Genomic DNA, 19,561 nt, shown 5'->3' on the forward strand with positions numbered 1-19,561 from the left:
GAACTTTAAAAAAAAGAAACTTTAAAAAACCACTACACAGTCTAATGGGGAAAGACAACACTTGACAAGTTGAAATAAGGAAGAATGGGGACGCATAGGGAGCAAAATGAAGTCTAGAGGAAAGCAGTTAGGGTGGAAAATGATGAAGAGCAGTGGGTGAAAAATTGTGAGTTGATTGTCCAAGGCATACACACCCTTTTATCCTGAAGATTTAGAAGCCCCTCTCCATTCTGTCCAAACAAAGGGGAAAAGGGGGAAGGAAGGACCTTAGGGGTAAGGCATAACTAGGAGGTATGAATTTCAGGACTGACAGGATCTTGAAGGATGGTAAAATTCAGATGAATTTCCAAGTAAGTCTAATTTGAAAGCATCTGGCAAAGTTTTCTATTATCATTTAAGAACTACAGAGGGGGCAACTAGACCGTGTGGTAGATAGGTCAGGAGGAGCCAAGTTCCAAATTCAGTGTCAGACACTTAGTAGTTGTATGGAGTCACATAACTCCAACTTGAAAAAAAAAAAAAAAAAAAGATGGAGCATTGAAAACAGCTGAGCTATTTTATATATAATATATACATTTAATATAAATTTTTCTGCTCAGGTCAAACTAACATCTAAATAAGGATACTTAATACAGCATTTCAGAGAGGATTTAGAAACAGAAGGTACCTTAAATATCATCTAAACCAACACTCGTTTCCTTGTTGAGGACAGTGAAGCCCAAAAAGAAACAAGAACTTGACCAATGCAGCACAGGTAGTATGTGTGTTAGAATCAGATGCAGGGCTCTTTCCACTACATCATGATGCTTACTTTACGTGCTTACTATCCTACTTTGAAATTTATTCAAGGTTAAGAGATTGCTCTAGGCATCTAAAAAAATTTTTCTGCTCTATCATTAATAGCACAGGAAAGCTAATAACTAGAAAATAATAATTTCTATGTACTCATTCAATGAATCCATAAAGCGAACCTAAAGTGTTTATATCTTCTGTATTATAAACACATCTTCCCAGCTTTCTGTGGTACTTTGATTCATAAATAGAAGAAGCTTTTAATAAATGCTTGTGGACTAACTAGCATCTTTATCCCTCCATAACACTGCTACTGAAATTTTCTTCCTTTATCAACCACTACTTTACAGAGCTCTATATTATGAAATCACTTTTACTGATTAGTTGTTTGTTGTAGTTAATATAGGAGGTCAGCGGATTAATTTTGCCAAGTTTTAGGATCTTAACTATTATTGATACAAAAGTGAAAACATATATAATATTTTTCCAGTCTTAAAAGTACTACATACCAATCTACTATGCTTATTGTATTAATGTTTTTTATCCCACAAATTTATGTGGAACAATATGATATGGAAATGTTTCAAAGGATTATACATGTATAACCTATATCAGATTGCTTGCTAGGCTGAGGAGGGAAGGTAAAGGAGAGGAAGAAAAAATTCAGAACTCAAAGATAAATGCTGATAACTATATCTTTACATATATTTGTATTACCAAGTATATAGTATTACTATACTATAAAATATTAAAAAAAAAAAAAACTAAAATACTATAGTATATGTAATTCCCAGGAATTTTGTATTGCATCAATATAACAAGTGCCTTTAACTAAAAGGACAAAGCTGCCAAAAATAATTTCAATCAATTATCAATAAAGTCTTTACTGTATAGCTATGTGCTAGTTACTGTGGGAATACAGAAGAAAAACTTTTTGAGGGTAGAATTCCGAATTTGGTTTTCTTCTTAAAGGCATCCAACACACTTGGGATGGAAAATGCCATTTGTATCCAAAGAAAAAACTATGGAGACTTAATATGGATCAAAGTACACTATTTTCACTTTTTTTTTTTTTTTTGGCTTTTTCTTTCTTGGAGTTTTTCCCTCTTGTTCTGATTTTTCTTTCATAACATGAAAGTACTATGTTTAAAATACTGTATATGTATAACCTATATCATCAGATTGCTTGCTGTCTTGGGAAAAGGGGAGATAAGGGAGGAAGGGAGAAAAATCAATCAAAATTTTTTAATACCTTTATATTTTTAAAATACATGCAAAGATAGTTTTCAATTGGAACTCAAAATCTTACAAAGGTCAATACTGATCACCTTTACATGTAACTGAAAAAATAAAATACTAGCAAGTTAAAAAAAAAAGAAAGAAAAACAAAGGTAAGTTAATTAGTATAAGACATAATAGGATAATGGCTTAATTGGGAGAAACCTTAAAGATGACCTATTCCTTGAGGAGGAGAAACAGAGAAGCCTTGCCTTTTTATCCAATCAACCCTGGTCACACAATTCCAACCAAGGTCTTCTGTTATCTAAACCTAGCATTCTTTTCACTCTATGCCATGCTGCTTCATCTCTTTTCAATCCCTATTCCTGATGTTTTCCCCAGTTAAAGATTTTCTCTCTCTTTAGTTCACTGAAGTGGTGAATGAGGATGCTGCCCCTGAAAATATCTTTCCCTCCCAATACCTTACAGAATTAAAAAGGAATGTCAGAGCTGGAACAATCCTCACATCATTCTTTGTTTTCCATCAGTCATTGAACATGCCAATAAATAGCCATGCAATTTTGAATAAGGTCACTTAAACACTTCTGGACTTAGTTTTCCTAGTCTGTAAAATGAGAGGGCTAGACTGGAGAACAATCTCTCACTTGAAAAGTATTTTTAAGATTTACAAAATTCTTTCCCCAGAGCACCGTAATAGGTAATAATGTAAGTACCACTACATCTCCTTACAAATGAAGAAACAGGTTCATAAAGGTTGAGTGATTTGCCTAAGCTCACACTCACTAAGTGATGGGGACAGAGAAACGAACATATGTCTCTTCACTACTTTCTCCCCTGAATAATCTCAGGCTCCTTCCAGCTCTAAAAATAACCACAGCAGATTCCCCACCTGTCATTTCTCCCATCCCAAAACAACGGCGCCATCTAGTGATGACGAGGCTAACTGCGGGCTTTGCCGTCCCCACTCTGCTCTGAGAGTCACTCCAGAGTTTCCTCAAGAGCCGGCTGGCCGCCAGGGTCTTTGTTGTGTGACAGGGCCTCCAGACGTGGCAGTTTACATAAAAGGAGGTGACTGAAAGGAAGAGGAGGTGAGGAAGGTTTCAGGAAGACATGTGCTAGGTTTTAGCTGATTTGGATAATCTAGGGAAAAGGAACAAACACCACAAGGAAAGCCACCAGAGAGAAAATGAGCAGGACAATGGTAAGGAGTAAGAGACCAGATTATGAAAGGCCTTCCAAGTAAAACTGGCTGTCAACAAACATGAAAACAATACTTCAAATAACCAATAAAAGAAAGGTAAGTTAAAATAAAAGTTTTCACTTCACCCCCATCCAAATATTGCAGAACTGTAAATTGGTACAACTACTCTGAAAAATAATTTTAAATTATACTTAAAAAATAAAATAAAATCACTAAATAGCATATTACATAACCTCTGACCCACTGACATTACTACCCCTTATATATCCCCACTAGGTAGACTTATCCCAGAATGGGCCTATCATATTAAAAAAGTAACATCATCTCTTTTTAGTGGAATTAATGAAGGGGGAAAAATGGTATGTAAATGCAACAAATTATTGCCTTACAATAATCTTGCCCAAAATAGGTTCAGGAACCTCTCTCCTAACTCCCACTTCCTCTAGCACCCAAAGTACTTTGCACACAGTAGGAGGCTCAATTAATCATTAAGGTCCCCTTATCTCCAGATGCTCAGGGGGTTGAAGGGAGTAAAAAGGAGCCCTAAACATTACCCTTAGTTCTCAACAGTGAGCACTTTGAAAAGGAGAGGTGTATTCCTGTCCGTGCCATCCTCAGTGCCCTTGCATTACACACAGAAGGGGCTGGGCTGGACAGGACAGCTGCAGAAACCCTTTCCAATGTGAACTGCTGTGTGTGTTAGAAGTGTGAATGCATGCCAGCCCGGTGACAAGGAGGAAGGGAGGACGAATAAAGCAGATAGAATGAAAAGTCCTAGTTCCTGATTTTAACTTGCACCTTTTTCCTATAACATTTCCAGAATGAATATAGCTTAGCTTTAAATTCCAAATTGGTCATAATATTTCAACCAATGAAGCAGCCATTGTTTCTTATTAAATATCTTCCACTGTCTCATAGTTTCCCACTTTTATACCACTAAGTCTGAATGCACACTTTTCTCCCCCTGATAAAGTTCAATGACTCACTAGTACCATTTAGACCTATTTCAATCACTGAAAAATTGAAAGAAGATCCGTTTATTTACTCTCTGACAGGTGCCTACTGCATGCCAAACCCTATACTGAGCCCTAGGAAAGTAAAGCTCAGGTAGACCTTGCCTTCATCCTTAATAAGAGCTGATGGTCAAACAAAAGAATGAGGAGCATTGTACAACATAAGAGGTACCAGACTAGTACAAGAGGTATCAAAACAGAACCCCCCAAGAGCACTTAAGGGAAAGATAATGGGAAGGTCAAAGTGTGATTCAATCAGAGGCAATTCCCAACAAGAGAAAGAGACAGCATTTGAGTTAATTCCAAGAATGGATAAAAATTCACTGACAATGGGGAAAGTGCTCCAGACCTAAGCACTCAAGAAAAGGAGATGAAGGAGCTCAGAATACAGAGCAGACGGGAAGAAAAGGATAGGAGGCTGCCACAAGAATCCAGAAAAGTAATGATGATCCGTGATAAGAGTGGAAATCAAAGCAAAAAATACTATATAACTGACTGAATATAAAAAGTGAGGGAAGAGAAAGATTTCAAGTTCCTGAAATGGAGACAGGATGAACTACAGGACTGAAGCCAACAATAAAGAGGAAGGACTAATTTGGGGGAAGATAGACTCAGCTTTAGATGTACTGAGTCTTGAGATTGATCCCACAGAGGTCATTGGAGATCCAAGTCTGGAATCACAAAAGTCAAGACTAGATAGACAGACAGTAGGAGAGCACACAGGGACAAGAGCAACATTAAAGCCCTCGTCTGATACTCACAAAGCACAGCGAATGCAGCCATGAAGGGGCCCAATCAGCCCTTGCCTACTCCCCACCTGCGTCTTCCTGAAGAACCCCTCACAGTAGTAGAGTTGAAACAAGGATTCAGCCAGTGGCTATGCCCATGGTCTTCAAACACTAGTGTGCTCTGCCCACCAAAGTCTGGCCATCAATGGACAAACAGCATTGGTTGGCTCTAAAAGAGGCTGAGTTTTTGTACTCCTATGAGCATGAGGCTTAATACCAAACCTCCATTTCAAGTCCTCTGCTGTGAATCCCAATTGGTTTTTCTTCAAGAAACCATTTCCCTACTCAGAGGAGCTCAAGAAGAGAATAAAGCCTGGACCAGGATTCATAGACTTAGAATTGGAAGGCATGTTACATGTCACACAGCTCTCCCATAATGAAGAGCTTACAAGGCGGTCTATTTTACTGAGAAAAAGTTCAAGAAAAAACTGGCTTTCTTGTGACACCCATTTGTTATTTCTAGCCTCAGCAACACAAGTCACAGAAGAGGACTTTTGCTATTACCTGTCCATAAAAATTCAGCTCCCTTTTGTCCATAGTCCAATTGGGGCAGGAAATGAACTTCCATTAATAGAGTGAATTCTTGATTAAGGAAACTCCCTCTACCAATGCAAGTCGAGGTTTTCTCTTCGACTTTAAGAGAACTATCCAGAGCACTGAAAGCTTAAATGAGGTGTCTAGGACCACACAGTGAGAATGTCAGGGGCAAGACACAAATCCACATCTTTGCAGCTGGGAATCTGGAGTTATGAAGACCCGAGTTCAAATTTGACCTCAGACACTTCCTAGCTAAGTGCCCCTGGCCAGGGCAATCCATCTTTGCCTCAGTTTGCTTAAAATGGGGACCATACATCCTGCCATCTAGGGGAGGGGGTGGGGGGGTAAGAGGTGAAAAATTGGAACAAGAGGTTTGGCAATTGTTAATGCTGTAAAGTTACCCATGTGTATATCCTGTAAATAAAAGGCTATTAAATAAAAAAAAAAAAATTTAAAAAAAAAATAAAATAAAATGGGGACCATAAAAGCACAACCTCCCAGAGTTGTTGTGAGGATCAAATAAGGTCACATCTGTAAAGCACTCAGCACATGCCAACACCTCTCTGCTCTTCTACACTGCCTCTTGTGATAGTCTTTCAAATAACTGAAAACAACTATGAACTATTCCAAAGTTCTCTTAGCCAGAGGCCAAGATTTCCTGTTCACATCCTAACTGTCTCACTTGTGGTGCTTTTTTAGTTGAATAATGTTCTTCAAGAATAAGGAGGAACAACATGGCCAGCCCAACCAAATGTGTGCTTGCCAAAAAAGATTATTTTGAGAATTCACACAGGGCAAAAGCTCACAAGGTGGTCAGAAAAAGTACTACAAGAACACTCTGAAGAACTCTAGAATTCATTGTAGACCTGGGAGATACTGGCACAGGACCACCCACCATAGCGTGCCTTTCTCAGAGAAGGTGTTGTGCTCTGAGCAAAGCTGAATTAAATTAACCCAAAGGAAAGGCAAAATGTGCAAAATTAGAGAAGCCATATTCATCAGAGGGTCTATTGCATTTTGAACTGGTACTGGCCTGACCATCCAGTTGGATACACTGTGACTCAACTGTATCATAGTGAGGTCATTTTGGTCCTCTCTGAGAACAAAGGACAACTGCCAAAGATAAAAGCTGGAAGAACCTTAGGGGTCACATAGTCTCATCCACTCCCTCATCTGGATAAGAGGTCAGTCACAGTTCTCTTTCCAGTACAACGATGTAATAACTAGCACAGGGAGCGGAAGGTGTTGTGTCAAGATGGAAAGACATGAAAGGGCCGGATGACCATGCTCCTGAAGTAGCCCATGAGGTCCCTTTGGGAATCTAGGCAGTGAGCTGGCTGCCAAGAAGAAAGGTCTCTCCACTTCCCCCATGGTGCTAGCTCCCTGAGACGTTCACAACTCTTGGCTCAGTCATCACTTCATGTCATACAGAAATCTGATAAGCTTATCTTCCAAGTGTCCATTCAAGTCAATTAAAAAAAATTGAGCAGGACAAGGTCAAGGACAGAGCATTCAGCCATTTTCCCCCAGTATCAATATGTACATACAGACCAAGTTTTCTACAGCCACTGAGTATTGGGAAGCTTAACAACACAATCAACTGCAACATGGAACAAAAACACGCATAATCAAACTGGCTAATGAGAAATCACAAGACAGTAGTTCCAGAATGTACTAGACCATCCAAGTAGAATCAAAAATTAGGTCTCATGTTCCTGATGCAAACAATTCTTACCAATATTTAAAACTTCAAGGTCACTAAGTTGCCAAGAATAGGAAAAAATCAAGATGATTTTCTTCCACTTTCAATAAGCTGAACTGTTTCTAGTTCATTTATTTTTTCCCAAATTGTTTTTATTGTTTTAATATTGTTAATATTGTTAATATTGTTTTTCCAAATACATGTAAAACTAATTTAACATTCATTTTGTAAAACTTGTGTTCCTAAATTTTTCTCTCTCCCCAAGAAAGCAATACAGGTTAAATATATGCTACAATGATCTAAATTGTAAACAATTTTAATGCTTAAATGCAAAGGAGAGATGACAATTTATAAATCTGCATTTAATGCTACAAAAGTTCATATTTATGTAGACACAACATAACTTCACAACAGGCTTAATAAATGCAAGCGCAATGCTCTTTTCCTACTTTTATGTAAGAATACATATTCCATAAGCAAAAAAATTCAAGTTTAAGTTAGTTCCGTAACACAAAAAATAAATGAAATAAAAAATATAAATATGCAAAAATGAACTTATTCAGATATAAAAACTACAATTTTATAAGTCCAAACATCTCTTTGCTGAGCCAGGCAGAATAGGTCCTAGACAAGAGTCGAAACACTAGAACCTGACTTCCTGAAGCAGCTCTGCCATTAATTAGGTTGGTATCCAGGTTTGTGTGTCTGTAAAATGAGAAAACTAAATGATTTCTATGATCTCATCTAGGTCTAGTTCAAATCTTACAATAAAATTTATATTCAACAATTTGGTAGACTTTCCCTGGAGAAGTAGTATGGTTCATCTAGTAGCAGGCTTGACTTGGAAATGCAGATACCTACATGGCTGGGTGAAATAATGATTGTAGAAGTAAATTTCCTTATGAGGCCGCTGAGAGGAAGGACCAAATGAATTTTAAGTGTAAAAAGCCATGAAAAAATGTCATATAAAGGTCAATTGTTGCATCATATGGATTCAGGGTCACCTTTTCAAGATCTATTTACTAATTTTTTTTTCAGTAAACATAATTCTGTCTGGAATTATCCAAGACGCGCCAAAACAGCAAAGGACGATGATAGTGTGAATGGCATAAGCCTCACACAGATGTGCTAGTTCAGGAATGTTTCTTAAATTTTTTTTAATCCTTCAGTGCCAGGCCACCCTGGCACAGAATTGGCAGTGAGTTCTCCAAGGCTTGGTGAGTGGAGCCCTAATTCTAGAAGTTTCCACTAAGCAAAGGGGCTTTGAAACAAAACCTGCCTATGAATTGTACATCACATTTTAAGAGCAGTTTTAAGTTTCAAGAGCTTCCCCCACAGATGAAAACCCATACATAATAATACATCCTTCAAATTTCTGAAGGCTATCTTCTTAGAGAAATACCTATACAAAGAAATCTGATTTCCTAAAGAACTAGAATTATGGGCTCCTAATTTTTTTTTTTAAAAAAAAGTTATACCTAGCAGGAAAGAGTGCTAGATTAGGAACCTGAGAAATTGGTTTTAAATCCTAATTGCCACAAGTTACCTGTGTCCCTCCTGGGCCTCAGGATTTTATGAGTTTAGCATAGGGGTGACCTCTAAGATTCCCTTTTATTTCAGACCACAGCCTCAGAAGGCTAGCTTAACTCCCTCCCTGTACAGCTAAGAAAACTCTATCTGTGCCTACTAGACAAAGGCAGCAGACACCAATAACAAGCTTTGAATCCTTCTACTCTAAATCAATCTAGGAGCCTATGATGTTGCGTAGGATGCCTCAATCACAGCATGAAAATTTAAATCTCTCAAGTACTTTCAAATAACTTATGACTATCACTTGCTGTGATTATGGCTTTCTGTTAATATAAAATTACTCTACAAGGTCCATATGGTCTATTTATTTCAAATATTTAAAGTGAATTATATTCTAATTCCATCAAAATACCATAGGATTCCCTGCTATTCCTATTTTCTGGAAATCTGAATAAATAATCTAGATGTACTATAGTACATTTATAGTAATTCATTTTTTACATTGTGCTAGAATATTCTCCAAACAGTTGCTACAATCCAGGACTCCTTTTTTTCCTCAGATAAATGTTTGGGTGTTATATATATATATATATATATATATATATATATATACACACAATACGTGATACTCGGTCAATTTCTACCACAGGTGCTCTTATTATGTTGGTTCATGTTTATGCAAATACTCTATATTGAACTAGAGATTGAAGAGTTTCAGAAGACTGATAGCCAAAGTTATTTAAATGTTGGTAAAAACCAAGCTACTTTTAAAATTATCAAAGACTATGCAGTCATAAGTACAAGTCTATCAGGAACCATTTTTATAAATTTATCATTATTCTAATCCAAGCATTGCTCTACTTAGAGAAAGAATTGTTCCAAATGACGGAATCCTCTTCACATACAATTTTATAGAATAATCAAATGAAGAACACTTTCACAATTAAGATTGATCTAGTTTAGATAACAGTTCAGTTATGAGTTGCTTCATCAAAGAGAACAGTCATTTAATTTTTGGTACAGTCAGAGAATCATTTTCTGAAAACCACTCAATCTCTCTATGACCACTTCCTTCAAGAGTTCTTTCCAGTTGGTCAAAGGTGAACCTAAGTACATCAGAAATTACTTCCTTCTTCATTCAGATCAATATCCTAATCCCTTCAGGGCACATAGAACAACAAAGATCTTAACTAGATTGATTCCAATTTTAAGCTAGTTACTCCCTTAATTCATTTGGGAGTTTAGCTTTCTTTCTCAACCTCTTATATACTTTCCTAAAAGAAAGTTTAACATTTCTAAAAGGAAGAGGATTTTGGTTAGCATCCACAAAATTAATTTATAATAATCTAATATTCAAATGAGAATTGGTCAAAAAAGAATTAGAGCCAGATGCAAATTAGAACCCTGTTACTTCCTTAATTGTGTGACCTTAAGGCAAGGCATTTAATTTCAAAAGTTTTAACTCTTAAATTTATTGTTGCTAATAATACACAGAATCAATCATACACATACATACATACATACATTCTCTGTATCATCCACATATTATGCTTTTGCCCATATAATAATGAGAACTGTAAGGAAATATCACCCAGAAATAATTTAGCACAGACTTGCTGTGTTCAGAAATATGGTATATCTAGGAAAAATATATCTAAGAAGGAAAAACAATCAGACAAGTTGTATAAATTTGGACAAGTCAATTAGTTTCTCCAGTCTTTTATCTTCTTCACCTAAAAAATGAAAGGTTGGATTAGCTTATTTCTGGGAATACCATTCTACAAAATGGATATTTTTTAGGAATACTCAAGTTTAGTACTTTAAAAATAAGACTAACAAAAAAATACTCCTTAAAGACCTACTATGTATATCTCCTCTAGCACAATGTATACTGCTCTCAGAGTATAGAAGAGCACATAGCTACATCTAATCAAAGGCCCATGTAACTCAATAAACATCTTAAGTAAGTGCATAGATTCAAAGACATACAAAAATTATTTATGGGAGAAAACTGCTCACAAAATTATTAATCTACTTCTCTTAAAGCAAATCTCCCACACTTCCCACTCACTGAAAAAAAAAAAAAAAATTGAGAGACCATTTGTCCAAAGCTTTCAGGATATCACTGCCCATTCTTTCCTCTAGAGGACCAGTACAGGCATTTGTTTGTACTTTACCAATCACTTGCTCCTCAACATAGCTCAAGGAGACAGGGAGGTGTTATTAGTCAGTTCTGCTATGAAAAAAGGGAAGAGGGGAAGACATCAGTTAAGCTAAAACTTGAGATATGTGCTCTAAAAGTCACCACACTATGCAAAATTTGAGCAATAAAAACCATAGGACTTAAGGAAAAAAGAGGCACAAAATTCAAAAACTTCATCAGTGAAACATTTTTAAGAGATGAATCTTAAAAGTGGTATATTTTTGTACATGTTAAATGGTTAAGAAATACATGAATACTACAATAAAAAGTGGCAATGCCCATGGCCTGGGACTGCTAATCCCAAAGCTCTAGGGATGAAACCTGGGCTGGTGCTGGCAAAGTCCCCAGTTGTAAGAATGAGTTTGGGGTCCAGCCATGGTGGAAGTTAGAGAGGAGGAGGAAGCCCACAGCTCCTACTGCACTAGAAGCTGTACAATATGGATGGCCACCTCGAAAAAGACCTTGCTTATGGGAGTGGGTGTTAAGACTGTAAGCTTGTGAGTTACTGTGAAGTTTGCAATTAAATGTGCTTTGGCTATTTTTTGTGCACAAAATCTCAATTAAGCAAATTCAAATCATGCTCAAATTATTCCATAAGATATCAATAAATTGGAACAAATTTGCATTTTCAAAACAAGCATTATAGCAGAATTATTAACTCTATCTTACAGATGAGAAAAGAAGCTGAGAAAGTTACTCCTTGCCCAGGTCCCTCACCTAGCTAGGCTTTGAACTCAAGATCTTGCATACTCCCAAGTTTGGTTCTCTACCCATTGTACCATTTAAATAAATTTACTTCCCCTTAGAGAGGACAACCATCCATTCTATTTATCCCATCCCTTCTCATCTCCTTAAGATATATGGTTCCCACTATCATCCCCTTCCTTTATTAATCTTTGATCTCTCCTTCTGTACAGATTCTCCCCCCCCCCATTCATTAAAATCAAAAAACAAACAAATAAAAAAACCTTCATTGAAACCCTATTGAAACTATAACCAAGTTTGACTCTATGATGAGGAAATGTACCTCATCTTTCCTTGCACAAGGGGAGGAGGAGTAGGTACATATATGGAACAATATATTTAGTCAGTTTGGGTTTTCAACTGCTTCTGCTTCTCCCCCACCAAGGAATGGCTCACTATTCTCCAAAAAGGGAAGTATAAGTTCAGAAATAAAGCCAATATATTAACAAAAGATATCAATAAAAATATTTTTAACCTTCACTTGACCCTCACCCCCTTTTGAGCTTTTTCCCTCTTCCTCTTCCTTTACAAAGCCAAGTTCCTAGAAAAAGCTCTCTCTACTGCTTGGCTCTACTCCTCTTTTCTCCCTTCTTTCTTCGATTTGACTTTGGACCAGAACTCTTCAGTTAACTGAAATGATTCTCTCCACAGTTACCAATAACTTTTTAACTGTCCTCTTTTGTTTTTCTTTTCACAAAAGGATTTATCACTGGATAGGATCCTGGTTTAGGGAAGGAAATATTCAGAAATGTGATCTAATAAATGGCATGTAAAATTGAAACATCAATTAAAAAAAGATAATTTTAAAATAAAATTAAACTGGTAAACTGGCAGTAACAATAAATTTAAATGGTCACAAAAAACAAAACAATTTTACTATGTGGCCCAAATTTAGCAGATTCCTTTCTCAGAGGCTATTGAAAAAATATCTGCCTTATTAGACAAAATGAAAAATAACAATTCTAGAAACTTCATTTAAGGTATTAAAAAACCCATTACCACACTAAGAAAATAATTCTTTCACAATTGTAGCTCAGCCTATCATCTCTTGATAAGGAAGGGAAGGGAACAAACAAGTGCCTACCATGTTCCAAACATTGCGCTAAAGCTTTACGCATATTGTCAATTAAACTTCCTATTTTTACAGAGGAGGAAACTGAGGCAGACTTGCCCAGTGTTAAATGGCAACTAGCTGTCTGAGGCAGGTTTAGAACTCAAGTCTTCCACACTTGTAGTCCCAGAGTTCTATCCACTGTATAACCTGATTTATCAAAATGGCTAATTTCCTAAGGATTATAATCTATGATTTCACGGATGTACTAGTGAACTCCAATAAGCAAACTCCCTCCACCAATGAAGTCTGGCTGGTAACAAGGAAGCAATTTATTAGCTTGGAGAACACTAAGGTGTTGTTCAGGCATGCCAGTAATGTTCAATTCTTCATGATTCCATTGGGGTTTTCTTGGCAAAGATTCTGGAGTGGTTGGCCATTTCTTTCTCCAGCTCATTTTTACAGATAAGGAAGGGAGACAAACAAAATGCTTAAGTGACTTGCATAGGGTCACACAGTTAATGTATGAGGCCAGATTTGACTTCAGGCCTTCCTGACTCAGGCCTGGAGCTCTATTCACCAAGCTGACCTAAGACTTGGTATTTAGTATGTTGGTATTAAAAAGCTGGGACTTTGTTTCAGAGATGATTTAATGGGTTTTAAAAGAATTTTGCAATTTTCTCAAGGTAACACAATCTGCTTGTATAGAGGCCCTAAATACAAACTAACCAGACTTCCTTCTCCAGATGCAGAGTTCCAAGCTTTTTTTCCCCAAGTATTTTTAAAAAATACATAGCTAACTAACCCAAAAGTGCATTTTCGTAGATGACCATTTCTATTGGATGGATCAAGAATCCTCTATTCAAAGCTCTGTAATTTGTAGGACTCTGGCACTCCCTCCAATAAAAAAGACTGGATCCTACTCATGCTTGCCCATCCCATTCCATTTCATTTCTTGTCCATATTCAGTCCACACTGGGCCACAATCTTTCTACAATTTGTCCACCCAATGTGCCAATGGCTGTCCTCACTTTCTCTAGACAAGTCAAGTAAATAACCAGTAGGCCATGTGGAGTATCTCTTTTTATCTTATCACCTTATGATCAGCCATGCCCTGGATCAAACTTTTTTTTTTGAAAGCATCCTTTTATCAGCTCTGGTTCTTCTGGGGAATTCCTTATTTGTTCTGCATTGCAGCCTGCTTACACCCACCAAGCTTCTTTCCTACTCATTTTTAATTCCATAACTTACAGCTAAATATCACAACTAGCAGAATGTTGCTATCAGAGACGTGGCTTTGTTTCGGGGAAGCTGTCATGGTCATTGAAAGAACTTTGCAGTTTTCCAAAAGGAACCCAGTCTGCTCTCCTCCTGTTTAATTCTGGGACCGACTGTCTTAACCTGTCTGTCCCACAGATAATGATGGCTGTTGATCTCAGTGCTGGGTCCCTCTTCTCTAATCTCTATTATCTCACCTGGTAATCTCATCACTGTTATCTCTAGAGCCAATTATCATCTCTTTGTAGATGATTCCTAGTTTATAGACCCAGGCTAGTCTCTAGCTTCAATTCCATAGCTACAACTCAACAAGTCTAAGACATTTAAACTTTCCAAAATCCAGAGACCCATCATTCTGCCCTGTCATTCCCTAAGGTTTCTCCTTCTTCTCTCCTTTTCTTTCTCTGTCTCTGTCTGTGTTCGTGTCTCTCTCTCACAACCTCCACACAGGTAATGCTGCCACCAAACTTTATCCTCTCACAGAATAGGTGCCTAATAAATGATTATTCTTTCCATCCAGCTAAAGCTCCTGACTGCCCTCTAAGAATCCTATACCAACCTACAGTGCTGTTCCTCCCACACATCACACACTCTCATTTCTGTGCTTTTTTACTGGCTATCTCCCTTGCCTGGAATATTCTTTCTCCTCACCTCTGATCTCTCTGGTTTCCTTCGGTTCAAAGGCACCTTCTGTATGGAGCTTTATCTAAGATTCCTCTCATAAGAGCTACTTGAGCTTTCCCCTTTAAGATATGTTTTTACCTACTTATTTATTTACATGTTTCCTCTCCTATTAATAGTAACAGTTAACATTCACAAAGCATCTACTAAGTGCCTTGAATTTAGTGCTAAGCACCTTAAAATTCTCATTTTTTCCTTACCATAACTCTGGGAGGCAGGTACCATTATGACCCCCTCCCCTTTACAGATGAGGAAACTGAGGCAAACCAAGGTAAAGTGACTTGCCTAGGAACACACAGAGTAAACAAGTCAAGATTTGAATTCAGATTTCCCTGCCTCCAGGCCTGGTGTTCCCTTCCCTGTGCTCCCTTAGCAGCTATTAGTAGGGAACTTCCCTAAAGGCAGGAACTGTTTTGGGGTTTGTGATGTTCTTTGTATCTCTATTACTTAGCACAGCCTGTCACACAGTAAGAGCAAATGCTTGTGGATTAAGTACAGTGTCCATAATATGGACAAAATAAGGACGGCCTAATTTCTATTTTGGTGAAAGTCTTTTTCTACTTGGTGAAATTGTTAAGAAACTTGTTCCGTCAATGCTTTAGTTCTTTTCCCAATTGTTCATAATAAAGATTCTGTTTGCATAAATTCACTCCAATGTTACAGCAGAAATTATAGCTGTAATATATTATTGTTTTAAGAGAAACAGCAACTTTTCCTTTGCTAACAAGTGGTTCCATTCTACCCTTCATTATACAAGTGCCAGTTAATTTTTGATTAATCTTTACATCTGAAATACTATGAAAGGACATAAACCACAACTAAGGATATGGCACCCCACAATTATCCATGGCAAGTAAGGCAACATGCTTTAACAATATGGAGTAAAAGATATTAATAACTTTGGCAACTTTCAGCCATTTTTAAAGTTGTGTACTTTAAATGTACAAACTTCGCTAAGTTTTAAAAAGGAAAATAAGAACCAATCTTCTAACATGCTGAGACATGTCTTATTTTATTTTCTAAGTTGCAAGTTTCTAGGAAAATAAAGTTTTAAAAAGTACCAAAGTTACAAAAATCCACTCAAAGAAAAGGTGTCATGGAAAGGGATACTGAGCCAAACTACTTGGTATACAGAAGATTACTGTCCCCCTCATGAAAAATCCATCAATCCCAGGGGTGAGCATTCTAACCACTTAGCTGTCTCAAGCATGCCAAGAATTACAAAAAGACTCTTCCCCCAAAAAAGCTTCAAATGAAGTCCAAAATAAAGCAAAACAAAAAAGCTACTTGCTAGTAGATTATAGCTCCTAAAAATATACCTTGAAATGGGAGATCATTAGTAAAAACCTTTAAAAGGACCTTAAAACTTCAGTGTTCCCAGAGACTTACATGGCACACTGGACGTCCTCAAACCTGCTCTGCCAACTTGAAGAATAAAGCCTATGCCCTTTGACACACAGAGCCCACAGCCAAACATATACCAAAGAGGTCAAGCAAAGAAAAGTTCCTATAGCCACCCATACATTCACAGCAGTACTTAATCATAGTGGCAAAAAGCTGCAGAATGTACATGATGATTTAGAGTTTTGCCAATTGGAATATATCAATGCAGTACAATATTAATGTGCCACAAGATGTACCATATATCACAAACTAAAAGAAATATGGGGAAATATCTAAAAATAAGCCTTTATTAAGAGTCTCTACTATGTACCAGGCCCTATGCTAAATGCTTTACAATTATCTTATCAAATCCTCACAATAACTCTGGGAAATGGGTACTATTCTATACCCATTTTACAGATAAAAGTGAGGCAAACAGAAGTTAAATGGCTTAACAGGGTCACACTAATGACCTGGGAGGCTAAATTTGGACTCATATCTTGCCTGACTCCAAACACTGCAGGTACTAAGTCACCTGGCAGGGCGGGGAGGGAGAAGAAGGCACGGAGAGTCTTAGTGAATGCCTCCAGGATCAAATACAAACTTTTAAAGCCCTCTCCAAAGTCATCTCCTCCTTTTCCCTTATGTTGATTCTGCTCTTTGTACCCTGAGATCCAAAGGCATGGGCCTTCTAGCTGTCCCTGTCCCCATCCCCGTAACCCTCCTCCAAACTGTCCCCTATGCTCTTTCTCAGATCCAGCAGCTGGCTGAAGTATACACTTCTGCAAGAAGCCTTTCCCAGACCTCCTTAATTACCATGTCTTCCCTCCAAAACTATCTCCAATCCATCCCGTATTTCTCGTTTGTGTGGAGGTATTGCCATATAGTCTCTCCATTTGCCCGAACGCCTTAAGAGCAGGAACTGCCTTTTGCCTTCTTTATATCCCCAGTGCCTGGTGTCTAATAGATGCTTAGCAACTTCTAATTGATTGATTGGTAAGGTGGGAGACTAAGGGTGTGGAATGTTGAGTGTCCTCAACTTCACTTCGACTTTAGTATCTTGGAAATGGAAGCAGCAAAGATTGAATACAGGAAATTACTCATGTAAATACAAAACGCATGATGTTTCTAATTGGAAAAAAAAGTCTGTGGAACCAGGTAAAAAACAAAAGCACTTAATTCTGAGCACTTCACTAAGTATTCGAATAACCATTTTGATTGTACTTTCCCGTTTTGAAATTACCCTCTAAAGGATTCTGCAAACTACTCAAAATCCACAGTAAAGAGAGGCCACCCTTTCTGTGCACAACTGGAGTCAGCAGAATAGGGGTCTCGGACAACAAATAAAAGCGCCGTATAAGAGTCCACTGTGTGCAGAGAATAGTGCGCTGTGAAGGAATTAAAGAGTACAGTTGAAATTAAAGCCATTGCAATTAAAAAACCGTTTTTTCCCCAAAAACGAGTTCTCATTTTCATAGAAAATGAGCTACAAGGTACTAACCGTCCTACTTTGCCTTCTTACTTACTATGCATAAAGGTCAAACTCAGGCGATCTTTTCAACTCTAGGGTTGTCTTCACCACTTTTGTCTCCAACTTAGTTTAAGGAAGCAGGAACAGCAAAGCGAGTCTAGGAAATTGCATCTGATTTCTAGCTCTATCGAAGGCTCGGACAATATCGGAGGGGAGCCTACAAGTATTCAGCAGAGGCCGGCAGCAAGGACAGAAATCCACATGACACAACCCTAGGACGGCACGTTCCACAAGAAGCCTACATTTCCTCTGTGGCCCCTGCAAGGGCTCTCAAGTCCGGGGAACCAGAAAGGAGCTTTCCCCGCGCTGGCCATTTTAAGGCTCACAAGCTAAGGCCACGGAGCGGGGCTGCGGTCCCCGGGCTTTTCTACCTTCCTGGAGGAGGGGGTAGGGGAATCCGGCCCCCAGCAGCCGGACTGAGAATCCGCTCCAGGGAGGGTCACGTAAGACGCGTCAGCTCTTGGGGGAATTTTGGGAAACTTTTCACCGGCTGAACCCTACTTCTCTCTAGTTGGGCAAGGCTCGGGGTCGCCCTCGGAACTCTGCGGACCCATTCATCCGAAGGACTTTGTTAAAAAAAAATCGGGGCCAAGCCCTCGCCCAGCAGCCTGGGGCTTCGCTTCCTTCCAGCCTGGGCCGGCCGAGAATCCGTCCGGATTTCCGACTCCGGAGGGTGGCCGCCGCTCCCGGGCGCCGGCTCCGCTCTTCGCCGAGCCACGCTGTCTCCAGGGCCAGCCCAGGCCGGGGATGACCGGGCGCCACCAAGGCCTCGGTGCCCTTGGGAGGCTCGGGCCGCGAGGTCCCAGCGGGGAGCGGCCGCGGTCATGAGCCTATCATTCGGGCCCGGGCCGGGCTCGAGGTGACCGGTGCCCCCTCCCCCACCCCGAGGCAGGTCGGCCGGGTCGCGGCAGCACCCGCCCCCCCCCCGCCCGCCCGCCCGCCCCGCCGGGGGTCTCCCGCACCCACCTGCCCAGGTTCTGTCGTCCTCCGCCGGCGCCGCCGCCGGCGGCCGAGGGGGAGGAGGCCGAGGACGAGAGGCCGCCGGGCTTGCGGGCGCCCCCGGCCGCTGCCGCCGCCGTCAGGGCCCCGGGCGCGGGGGGCTGGGCCTGAGCCGGGGGCTGGGCCTGGGCCTGGGCCGGGGGCAGCGCCGGGGCTGGCGGCGGCGGCGGCTGCGGCTGCTGCGGAGGCTGCGGCTGCGGAGGCTGCGGCGGCTGCTGGGGGGGCTGCGGCTTCAGGGACATGCTGCTGACCAGCCCATACACCGGGGGCCGAGCCGGGCCCGGGCGCCTGACGAGAAGCGAGGCCGGGGCCGCGGAGCGGGAGGAGGCCGAGGCCGAGGCCGAGGTCGAGACCGAGGAGGAGGAGGAGCCGGCGGCCGCGAGCCCGAACCCCCTGAGGGAAGGGAAGGGGCGGGGTGGGGAGGGTCGGGGGCGGGGAAGGCCGCCCGACCGACCGACGACACCGAGTTGCCGGGAGCCGCCGCCGCCGTTGCTACCAAAACAGTCTGAGGCGGGCGGAGGGAGGAGGGAGGAGGGAAGGACCGGCAGGGAGGGGGGGGGGACGGGGGCCCGGAGGGGACCTGCCGCGAACGGAACGCGGGGGGCGCCAGGGAACGAGCGGCGGCGGAAGGATACCTCCTCGGTCCGCTCGCGCTCGTGCGCTCCCCTCGTCCGCCGACCCTCGAAAGGAGACACCCCTCTCCACAGCCCACGGATCGGCCTCCCTAGAGGAGGAGAGAACGGGGTGGGGGCCTAGGGGGCCGGGGTGTAGCTTCAGGAATGCCGAAGCGGGATGGGATTCTTTTCCGGAAGTCGGAGGGGCCGGACAGGAAGCAGAGAGTGAGGCGGCGGCTGCCGCCGGAGCCGGAGTCGGAGCCGGAGCCGGAGCC

At 40.6% G+C, this 19,561-nt stretch overlaps 1 protein-coding gene across 12 annotated transcripts in view; it reads right to left on the reverse strand.

Annotated features, from left to right (window-relative positions):
• The window catches only part of ATXN2 (ataxin 2), a 96,391-nt gene extending 77,600 nt beyond the window's left edge, over positions 1-18,791 (reverse strand). For 8 of the 12 annotated variants that reach the window (XM_031948587.1, XM_031948590.1, XM_031948586.1 and 5 more), the window contains exon 1: positions 18,640-18,681. The gene's annotated coding sequence lies outside the window, so the exon portion shown is untranslated. Of the gene's footprint in view, positions 1-17,668; positions 18,552-18,639 lie in introns of those variants that run through there. The other 4 variants (XM_031948593.1, XM_031948592.1, XM_031948591.1 and 1 more) reach the window with 2 other exon arrangements.
• Positions 18,792-19,561: the final 770 nt, after the last annotated feature.

Source organism: Sarcophilus harrisii, chromosome 1 (genome assembly GCF_902635505.1).
Source record: "Sarcophilus harrisii chromosome 1, mSarHar1.11, whole genome shotgun sequence".
Lineage (NCBI taxonomy): Eukaryota > Metazoa > Chordata > Mammalia > Dasyuromorphia > Dasyuridae > Sarcophilus > Sarcophilus harrisii.